The following is an 11,775-nucleotide window of genomic DNA, read 5'->3' on the forward strand; positions in this document are numbered from 1 at the left end:
GTGTGGGTCTTACACCCATAAAAAATTTTTGGTAAAACTTTTAATAGAATATTTGGAATCTTTAGGATTGCTCATTTAAAAATGACTGAAAGGTCAACAACCACCAAGTTTATAATGGAAATAAGTAATAACTAATATAATTTTTATAATAATAAAGTGTAAAAGCTGATCAATTAAATTAGCCCGATTAATGAATTATAGGTTGATTCTATTGCCCAGAAAGAAGATATGATATGATAAGAAAGGGAGATGTTACTTTCTTTTTTTCTTTTTTTTTTTTTGGGGGGGGGGGGGGGGGGGGGGGGGTGGGGGGGAAAGTACTTGGTTACTCTTAAAAGAGAAAGTAGAGCCCTTGAATGGTTTGTAGGCAAGATTTGTCAAGCTCAAAGTCTTTTTACAAGTGATATAGATGACACAATAGACAGCCACTACTAGCTAAAACCATAATCTAAGAATAGTGAAGGTCAAATAAACTTGAGGACCATCATGTTTTTTTTTTTTTTTTTTTTTTTTTTTTTTTTTATATAAATAACAAAACTAAAAAGACATGTAAATGTTTAGTGACTCTTATTAGTGGGAGTAATATAAAAATTTAATGGCTAAGTATAATAATAACTATATAAGATAGGATCCATGTAAACCAAAAGTTAACACATAAGAATTTGATTCTCTAGAGCATTAGAGAAACTATTAGTTGACAATAAGTCTTAAGAAAGGGCAAGTTAATATATCTTTGCCCATATTAGCAACCAAAGTTGGCACTTATAATTTTATTTGGAAAGCTGAAATGAAAATTTGTGACATTTTGAGTTCTATCTAAAATCATTTGAGGACAAATTATATTTTATTTTTTTTAGCAATGAATCATTGTCAATCAGTAATCTTCTAATTTGTTTAATTTCAACTTTTTGTAAACATTTTGTTATGAAAGATGATAGAAAAATGACATTTTAGTTCTAGGAGATCTTGCTTGCAATAAAAAAAAATATTAAAAAAAAAAAAATTAAAGATTGAAAAGCCAAAGATAATAAAGATTAAACATTTTCATTATCTAAGTTCAATTATTAACAAGAATGGAAAATTAGAGACAATGTAATTTATAAAATCAAAATATGTTCTCAAGTGGAATAGCGTTTCCAACTTATTATGTGATCGATCAATATTGATATAATTGAATGAATTATATATATATATATATATATATAAACTATAAAGCTATGGATGGTTTAGGAGGCAAAATCTTGGACATTAAAAAAATAATGCATTCATAAAATAAGTGTAAAGAATAATTAAGAAATGTACGGCAAAACCAGCAAAGATAAAATTAAAAATAAATACCTAACTTTGGTTAATAATGTTATCTTTTGTACCCGACATGATATCCGATGGTTGCATGTTGGTTTCCTCGACAATGACTAGGAAGCCAAAACAAGTCACAATACCAAACCAAACAAAACAAAACAAATTAAACTAAACGTGGTTGGTATTGTTTTTATTTATTTTATTTACTTTTTTAGGTTTTTTGAGCTTTTAGAAACAAAAAACACTGAAAAGTAAAAGTACCTATGGTTGTCATATGTTTTAATTTTTGTGCAAAAACAATTTTCAAAAGCTCATTATTAGTTTCATTCTAATAAGTCTTGGGAGATCTTATTTGCAATATTTTGTTTTCTATAATGACCAACTTGATTAACTCTCCATGGAAATGATGACTCATAACATTGTGAATGGGTCGGTTTTGTTTAGGTTAAACTATTAAAACCAAACTAATCGTGACTGGTTTTAGGTTTTTAAATTCAAGACAAAGCTAATTAATCATGCATCGGAACCAACTCAATTCAAGCCTTGGATTGGTCTGAATTGAAATCACGGTTCCACTATTATAAAAATAAGTGAATCGATCAACAATAAATGATTAAAATAAACAACTCTTGAACATTTTTTTAACACAATACAAACAAATAACACTCACAGAGATGATATGGATTGAGTTCGGAAACTTGGGAGACAGTCACCAAGAATTAAAAAAATAACTACAGTAGCGCAGCTTGTAGTTGTCTAGATGAAAGTAGGAAATAAATTTTAATTAGTGTACGGGGAGGAAATAATTCTCCTCGTATAATCCTGTTGACCAAGTCCGCACTCCTCCGTACGACGTCGCTTTGTCACCTGAAAACACAAACGTGAGCTAGCCGGCGGGTGTGTGCCGGAAACCTCTCCGATGCCTAAGTCAGAAAACTTGACAAATAGACAAAGCTCTAAGTTCTCAGAAAGATTGTGTTCAATTACCTCCTCCAAGGTGATGCTTGTAGGCTTTTATAAGTTTCCTGTGGCACAATCCTAGTAGGACTTGTACTTCTCCATGCAGAGTCCTCTTAGGATTCATTCTCCTAAGGATAATGCTTATCCTTTTACACCCTCCCCCACTGCTTAAACCAAGTGGGATGGTTTTCTTTATGGCCGAACTTTCCTTTGACCGAAGTAAAATTGGCTATAGCGAGCCACAGAGGGCCGAACTATACTTAGCTCGGTCTTCTCCTCCAACTCTTTACTTCGGCAGCCCTGTTCAACCTTGATGTGCTTAATTCAAACTTCCAAGTAACAAGTTCTGACCGACCTAACCCTTGTAAGTCACGACCGGACTAATTCCGACACCGGCCTTCCCAGAACATACTGTGACCGGACTAACTCTGAGACCGGCCTAACTGCGGGTTGTCTCCAGACCGGAGTAATTTTACTCTTCCTTGGGCCGAAGTAACGATCTCTTCTTGGGCCGGAGTAATTTCACCTCCTTGGGCCGAAGTAACTATTGCGGCCTTCTTACCTAGTCCTTCGCGTTTTGGGCCTCAATGCCCAACTCTCAGCTCGGCCCAATTTTTCCCAAAAATTACCCTCTCAATTGCCCCTTAATTCCATCTGTGCGACATGATTGGGATTACCAGCCTTCTGGCCGAGCTAAAGTTTGTTACGCTTTTCCAGCCGAGCTAAAAAACCCTTTAGCCTTTCCAGCCGAGCTAAAAACCCTTTAGCCTTTCCAGCCGAGCTAAGTTTACCTCGGGTATCACTATGTCCGGTCAAAACGTCTCTTCAATCACAGCGACTGTAACGCTTCCAATTCCAGTGACACGTGGCAAGCTCTGATAAGCTGTGGCCAACTGTCACGCCGTCCTTCAGAATTTTTGTACTGTTCCCGCTTCTTTTTGCCGCCTTTTTCTCTCTCCCTTTTACACAAAACAGTCCTTTCGATTCTGGAATCATTTACTCTATTGTTTTCATCTTCTTTCTGTATCTCTACTTCTTCCACACTCGAGCTTGTGTTGAGCTTGTGTTCTTTTCTTGCTGCCACCGTTTCCGACTCCAGTCTTCTTTCTCTCTTCTCTGGTAAGAAAATCTAACCATTTTGCGATTTTTTGTTTGTTTTATCATTCGTTTCTGTTTTGTATGCTTTTTGTAAACATCTTTCTCCATTTATCTGCTCTGCTTTTGTACTTTCTATGAAGAAACCAGTAGAACTTGAATGTGTATGAACTGTTATGTAGAAAAACAAGCCTTAGATCCAAAATCACATTGCGACCGAACTAGGATTCTGTTTGCCCCTAATATGTAGATTTCTATAGTCAATAACCGAGCTAGAACTTGTAGGAATGTCAGTAGTTTATCCTGTACCACTCTAGCCAAGATAAGATTACCGAATAAGCTTGCACATACCGAACTAGGTACTTCGGTCTCCAACCGAGGTAAGACCTTGGGGCCAAGCCGGCTTTCTTAGTTCTGAAACCGAACTCAGAAAGCCGCCCCTAGGGGCTCAGCCGGAGTAACTCTCCTCACACCGCAACCGATTTAGGCCTTGGGACTAAACCAGCTTTCTTAGTTTTTTAGACCGAACTCAGAAAGCTGCCCCCAGACGTTAAACCGGTCTAAACTGCTCAAAACCGAGCTAAGAAACCTTCTGATGAGCCGAGGTAGAACCAGCCCACTAAACCGAAGTAGGATTTGTATATCTTGCTTATAATTTGTAGCGCGGTCCAACGATCTGTGCTTAACCCCTTTGTTTTCTACTTTGCAGACTTAGATTGCCCAGGCACTCCTGCGTGTGCTCAACCGAGCTACTGAGCCTAGTTTTTGTACCGAAATAATTTATTCATAAATTATACAATAAATGGGTAAGTATAGATATTTAGTCGAAACCCCTGGTGGCCTGGCCGAATTTAGGCAAGATTACCAGATTCCTGATGATGTCCATCTGGCGTTGGCCGAAAAAGATGCTACCCCCTGGAACAATGAAGGCTTCGTGCCCTTTACCCTTCAATCCATAATAGAAACCGGACTACGGTTTCCTGTCCAACAGCTAATTTGCGAATTTCTTAGACAGACTAGGTTATGTCCCACCCAACTATCCACCAATACATACCGTATTATAATGGGGATAGCCGCATTAAACCACCAAACCGGACTGAATCTTGGTCTAGCCGAGATCTTTCATCAATACTCTATCGGCTCAAAGAATGCTGGGTGGGTCTACTACCTTAGAATTCGCCGCCGCCGAGAGAAGATAATCAAGCACACTCCGGACAAAGATCTTAACGATGATGATTTCTTTTGGGTCTCTGGGAACTTTGAGGATTTTCAAGCTCAAATTCCTGGCCGACCTATAAATTGGAAAATGGGAGAGCCTGGTAATTTTACTTCGGTCTTCTGCTTTGTGTGTTATCTCGGTTGTTTAATCTATTAGCCGAACTAACACTTCTCTCTTTTTTGCAGATTTCGCCCATCTCCATTCCTTATATAGCTATCCCAACCTCGGAGTCTTGCGAGCTGCATTTCGGATTAAAGAAAGAGATTGGGCCAAGCTTCTAAATTTTGAGCCGACCTATCGCTACAGCGGTCGCCGAAAAGCAAGGGTGACTGACTTCCTTCTTGAAGAGGCACCGGAGCCGGACCCAACTTTGCCCGAGATAAGACTTGTCCCTCTAACCGCAGAAGAAGAGATGGCGAAAAGGAGCAGAGTCAGGGCCCTTCTTACCGAAACAGCTAGGCCCGAAGTGGCACCTCCCAGCCAACCGCAGCCTGCTGTTGTCGCCCTTCCTTCCCAACAGCCATCCTCTTCCCGCCGAACCAAACGTGCCCGAACTTCCGAACCCGAACGAGTTTTGATTGATGAAGAAACTCCTATTCAGCCGAGCTTACCACCGAGCCCCCTTCCGGAGTCTTCCGACCGAACCATCGGCTGCTGGGCACCGAAATTGACCTTCAACGACCGAGACATTCTAGACACAGACTCGGTCGTTGCTGAGAAGGACCACCTGTTGGCCATCAACCTGGCCAAGAGCGTGTGTCTGCCCAGAGATATGGAGCATCACCAAAAACAATTAACCACCGAGCTGAAGTCCATTCGGTCTGCGACTAAATCGATGATTCTGGTTAGTAACTTCGGTCGAATTTCTATTTTTTCCTCTTTTTATTTTCAACTTTTTCTTCGGCTAAAAGGAAGTTGCTTTGTCAGGCCATTCAAAAGAACCAAATCACCCATAGGAAGGTGCTGGAGCTGAGGAAAGTAACTAGGCAAGCAGCGGCAGAGGCAGAGGCGAAATCGGCCGAACTAGAGGAGGCCAGAAAGGAAATGGCCGAACTCCGAGGTGAGGTCGGTCGTTTGACCGGAATGGTTAGTTCGGCCGAGGCCGAAAAACAAAAGACTGCCATTGTGCTGAAGGACAAGTACTTGCGCGAGTTGTTAAAACTTGAAAGAAAGAAAGACGCCGAAATGAAGGAGAAGGCGAAGGAGGCTGAGAAACAAGGCTTCAAGAGGGCAGAGGATGCTTACGCCCAACAATGTGACGCTGCAAAGGAGCTGTTCTTTAAATGCGGCTGGAGGGCGGCAGTGGAGAAGCTCGGTCAAGATCAACAGACCGAGGTCTTCAACCCTCCAGATTATTTTATACCGAAGTCCCTGGCGGAGTACGCGGCTGCTCTGCAACAACAGTTTTTGGAAGACTCTGACTCTGATGATGCCTCTGATGAAGATACTCCGGCCGAAAATGTGGACCAGCCAGTTCGGTCGGTGCCCACTGCTGAAGACCTAACTGTTGATCCTTCCAGTGGAACCGTAGCCGAAGTGGCTCACCCTAGTGTGAATGAGCTCCCTCCAGAGACCGGTCTTCAAGTTGATGCCGATGCGGTTTTCGACGCTGAAATTGATGAACTTTTCTCTTGATTTTTTACTTTTTCTCCTTTGTAACCGAACTAAGCCCCCTTGTAATGACTTCTCTTTGAATGAAAATTTTACTTCTCTTATTCCGGTTATTGTGTGTATGCTTGCGTTTGTAATGTCTTCCTTTCACTCCAAGTGTTATTTCGGTTTTTGGTTGGTTAAACTATACTTACCAGCCAACCACTCCTTAGCCGACATAATTACTTCGGCTGAGGAGTATTAAGTGTTGGTTTATTCCAACCAACCACTCTTCAGCTTTACACTTACTTCGGCTGAAGAGTAACAAGTGTTGGTTTATTCCAGCCAACCACTCTTCAGCCTTACACTTACTTCGGCTGAAGAGTAGCAAGTGTTGGTTTATTCCAGCCAACCACTCTTCAGCCTTGCACTTACTTCGGCTGAAGAGTTACAGGTGTTGGTTTATTCCAGCCAACCACTCTTCAGCCTTGCACTTACTTCGGCTGAAGAGTTACAGGTGTTGGTTTATTCCAGCCAACCACTCTTCAGCCTTGCACTTACTTCGGCTGAAGAGTAACAAGAGTTGGTTTATTCCAGCCAACCACTCTTCAGCCTTGCACTTACTTCGGCTGAAGAGTAACAAGAGTTGGTTTATTCCAGCCAACCACTCTTCAGCCTTGCACTTACTTCGGCTGAAGGGTAACAGGTTGGTTTATTCCAGCCAACCACTCTTCAGCCTAACACTTACTTCGGCTGAAGAGTAACAAGTGTTGGTTTATTCCAGCCAACCTTTAAGTTAGTTTTTCCAGCTAACTTCTAGTATTTGGTTATTCCGACCAAATGTCCTGCAGCCTGGATCCTTATCCTGGGTTTAGGAAGGGTGTTGGTTTAATCCAGCCAACCTCTAAGTTAGTTTTTCCAGCTAACTTAGAATAACATGTTTGCAATATACTTAAGTCTTGAAAGCTAATTTTTACAAAGAGTAATTCGTGCCAAAAAGAATTTCTCATTTTATTGAAGGAAGAAAAAATTACATATGTTTGAAAAAGAAAAGCTAAAAGTAAAATAACTTGAGATTGGCCGTATTCCATGGCCTAGGGATTGCCTTGCCATCCTTGTCTTCTAGGTGGTATGCCCCTTTGCCGGCTAACCCAACCACCTTATAAGGACCTTCCCAATTTGGGCCCAACTTGCCGTCTCCTAGGACCAAGGTGTTTCCCATTACTTTGCGCAATACCCAATCGCCAATTTTGAATTGTCTTGGATGAACCTTTTTGCTGTATTTTTTGATTAACTCTCGTTGGTATGAGGCGATGTGGACCAACGCTCTTTCTCTTCTTTCTTCTGCAAGGTTGAGTTCTAAGGCTATGGCTTCTCCATTTAAGTCTGGATCAAAATTTTCGCTTCGAATTGTGGGGAGGCCAACTTCTAGTGGGATCACTGCTTCCATGCCATAGGCTAAGGAAAATGGTGTTTCTCCAGTTGATCGCCGAGGTGTGGTGCGGTAAGCCCATAAGACGTGAGGAAGTTCATCCGCCCACTTGCCTTTTGCTTTCTCTAGCCTTTTCTTTAGTCCATCCAAGACGACTTTATTTGATGCTTCAGCCTGCCCATTTGCTTGAGGATAAGCCGGTGTGGAATTGTAGAACTCTATCTTGTATTCTTCACAAAAGCTTCTGAAGATTCTGCCGTCGAACTGAGTTCCATTGTCTGAGATCAGTGCTTTTGGTATGCCAAACCGAGTGATAATATTTTGCCAAACAAACTTCTTCACATCTTTTTCTTTGATTGATGCCAATGCTTCTGCTTCCACCCATTTTGTGAAGTAGTCTGTTGCTGCGAGAAAGAATTTTCTGCCTCCGGATGCTGTTGGAAGTGGTCCTACTATGTCTAAGCCCCACATTGCGAAAGGCCATGGGCTAGTTAAAGGTAGGAGTTCTCTTGCTGGTTGATGTATTTGGTGTGCGAATTTCTGGCATTTTTCACACTTCTTCACGTATTTCTCTGAGTCTGCTTGCATATATGGCCACCAATATCCTTGTGAAATAGCCCTGTAAGCGAGCGACCTTCCCCCTTGATGACTTCCACATACCCCTTCATGTATTTCGAACAGGAATGCTTCTACTTTGCTGGGATGAACGCACTTGAGGTAAGGCCCAGAGAACGACTTCTTATATAATGCCAAAGATGGAGATAGCCAAAACCGCTACGACTTCGCCCTTATTCTGTTGGCTTCTTTTTTCTCTTCTGGTAGGATGCCGTCTTTTAGGAACAGGATGATGGGATCCATCCAAGAAGGGCCTAATTCTGCGCAATACACTTCCTCTTCTTCGGGGTCTTCTATGCTTGGTTTTGGTAAGAAGTCGACGAGTAATGGATGAGGGATTGATGTATCTGCCATTGAGGCAAGGCCTGCTAGCTCGTCCGCTCGGCTGTTTTCCTCCCTGCCAATTTGTTCTATCCTTACCACATCAAACTTCTTGATCTCCGTTCTGACTAGCTCCTGGTACTTGGCCATTCTGTCATCCTTTGCTTCGTATTCGCCAGAAATTTGGTTTACCACCAGCAGTGAGTCACTGTACACCATTAGTTCGGTTGCTTTCATGAAGTGTGCCGACTTGAGTCCTGCGAGAAGCGCCTCATACTCTGCTTCGTTGTTGGATGCTGGGAAGCCAAGGTTGATTGCTTGCTCTATAACCAGGCCGTCTGGAGAGATGAGGACTACGCCAAGCCCTGCACCATGTCGGTTGGATGCTCCATCCACAAAGAGCTTCCACATCTCTCCAACGAATAGTTTCCAGCAAGTGGAAGGATCAGATGATGTCGTGAGGTCAAGAAGGGTGTTTTCTTCAAAGTCCAGGTTGGCTGTCTGCCCTTCGTCCTCTGTTTGAACTGCTGGTGAGCCTTTGTTTGGCTCCTCCTTGTTGTCCTTAGTATGGTCTGCCTTTGTGCTTGATGGACTACCTTCCACTAGGGGTTGCGCTATTCCGGCGTCAACTTCCGTCCCTAGTTCGGTTGATGGACTACCTTCCACTAGGGGTTGCGCTATTCCGGCGTTAACTTCCGTCCCTAGTTCGGTTGAGTCAGTCAGGTCGACTGGACAGATATGATGACTTCCAGGAGTAAACTCTGCGACGAAGTCTGCCAAAGATTGAGCTTTTATTGCGGTCTTGGGTTGGAACTTGATGTCGAATTGTCCCAACTCTACTGCCCATTTCAAAATTCGCCCACTGAAGTTCGCCCTTTCAAACAGAGCTTTTAATGGAAAGGCTGTGAGGACGACTATGGTGTGGGCGTGAAAGTAATGCGCCAACTTTCTGGATGCCATCATTAACGCTAATGCTAGCTTCTCTAAGGGCAAGTACCTTGTTTTGGCTCCCAACAATGTCTTGCTTACATAAAAGATGGGCAGGTGTTGTATTCCTTCTGCACGAACCAACACTGCGCTAACTGCGTGCTGAGAAACTGCCAGGTATAAAAAGAGTTCTTCACCAGGAACTGGAGTTACAAGTAGTGGTGGGGAAGACATGTACTCCTTCAAGCTTTCCAGAGCTCGGTCGCATTCTTCATCCCACTCAAACTTGGTTTTTAAAGTTTGGAAGAATGGTCGTAGTCTGTCTGATGACTTGCTTATGAACCGGTTGAGTGCAGCCGCCATACCAGTGAGATGCTGCACTTCTTTGACTGAGTTTGGTCTCTCCAACTCCTGGATTGCTTTGATCTGAGAGGGGTCGGCTTCTATACCTCGGTTGGTCACCAGGAAGCCCAAGAATTTGCCAGATCCAACTCCGAATGCGCATTTGGACGCGTTGAGGCGCAACTTGTGTTTCTTCAGGATCTGGAACATTTCGCCTAAGTCTTTCAGATGGTCATTCTCATCCTTGCTTTTGACCACCATGTCGTCGATGTACGCCTCCATTGTTCTGCCTAACAATGGTTCAAACATCTTGGTGACCATCCTTTGGAATGTCGCCCCTGCGTTCTTTAGGCCAAAGGGCATGACCTTGTAGCAATATAACCCCCTTGGTGTTGTGAAGGATGTGACCTCCTGGTCTGGTTCATGCATGGCGATCTGGTGGTAGCCTCTGTATGCATCCAAAAAGCTAAGTCGGTTATGTCCTGCCGTTAAGTCCACCAGTTGATCTATCCTTGGTAGAGGGAAGCTATCTTTTGGGCACGCCTTGTTGACCGTTTTGTAGTCGACGCAGACACGCCATTTACCGTTCTTTTTTGGCACTACGACGGTGTTGGAGATCCATCTTGGGTAGTGCACTTCCCTTATTGCTCCTGCCTCCAGCAGGTTGCCAACTTCTTCTGCCACTATTTCGGCGTGGTGGAGTGCCGATCTGCGTGTGCGTTGAATGACTGGTCTGGCGGTTGGGTGGACATTGAGTTGGTGACTGATGAAGTTTGGATCAATGCCTGGCATGTCGTAAGGTGTCCAGGCAAACACTTCGATATTAGAGGTCAAGAATTCCAAGATCTCTAATCTCTCAGCGCTGGACAACGATGAGCCAAGCAAGAAGAACTTATCCGGGTTCTTCTCATCTATTTTTACCTCCACCAAGTCTTCCACCGCTTTCTGACCAGCCTCTTTGCCGACGTCCGCGAACAGTTCATTGCTTTCTGGCTCTTCCACCGAATGAACGTATCCTTTGGCAGCTCGGCTTCCATTTGCTGTGGCGAAGCACTGTTTTGACATGATCTGATCGCCATAGACTTCTTCAATTATACCGGCGTCATTGGGGAACCTCATTACCTGATGGTATGATGACGCTACCGAACGCATGGCATGCAGCCATGTTCTGCCCAGGATGATGTTGTAGGTGGAGGGGACCTTTAATACCCAGAACTCTACTTGTTTTGTTACACTTCCTGCTCTGACTGGAAGGATTATTTTGCCGACAGGCCACTCTGGCATGGAGTTGAATCCAATCAGGGGAGAAACTGCAGGTGCCAAGTCTTTGTCTTGCAGCTTTAGTTGTTTGAATGTGTCGTAATACATGATCTCACATGAACTACCCTGGTCAATCAGAATCCGCTTGACGTCAAAATCCTTGACTCGGAGAGTGACAACCAGGGCATCATTATGGGGGCAGTAAATTCGTTCCAAGTCCTTATCCGAAAAGGACATGACGTTTGTTGCCTCTGTCCTCCCCTTCTTGATGGCGGGTTGGGCACTTAATACTTCCCTAAAGTGCTCAGCCTTCTTGATCGAACCTCTAAGCTCGCATACGCGCTCAGGTTCAAAAACTCCATGAATTACATTGATAATGCCTTGTGGTGGTGCATCGTTTGGCATTCTGTTGGGTTGGTCATTATGATCTTGGGGGGCCGGTTGTGCTCCTCCTTCAATGTATTCGTCCAAGTGGCCTGCTGCCACCAATTCTTCCAAATGCTGTCTTAGTGGCGTGCAATTCTCAGTTCGGTGCCCCTTTTCTTTGTGGAAGGTGCACCGTGATCTGTCGTCGTAATTCTTCTGGGCTTCCCCTAGCTTAGCTGGCCACTTGACGAATGGCTCGTCTTTTATTTCGCTCAGAATTCGATATATTGGTTTTTTGAACACCGTTGTTATGGCAGTGCGGATTCTCAACCATCTTTTGTCTGGG

Source organism: Camellia sinensis, chromosome 3, assembly GCF_055761805.1.
Source record: "Camellia sinensis isolate YWXY chromosome 3, ASM5576180v1, whole genome shotgun sequence".
Classification (NCBI taxonomy): Eukaryota; Viridiplantae; Streptophyta; class Magnoliopsida; order Ericales; family Theaceae; genus Camellia; species Camellia sinensis.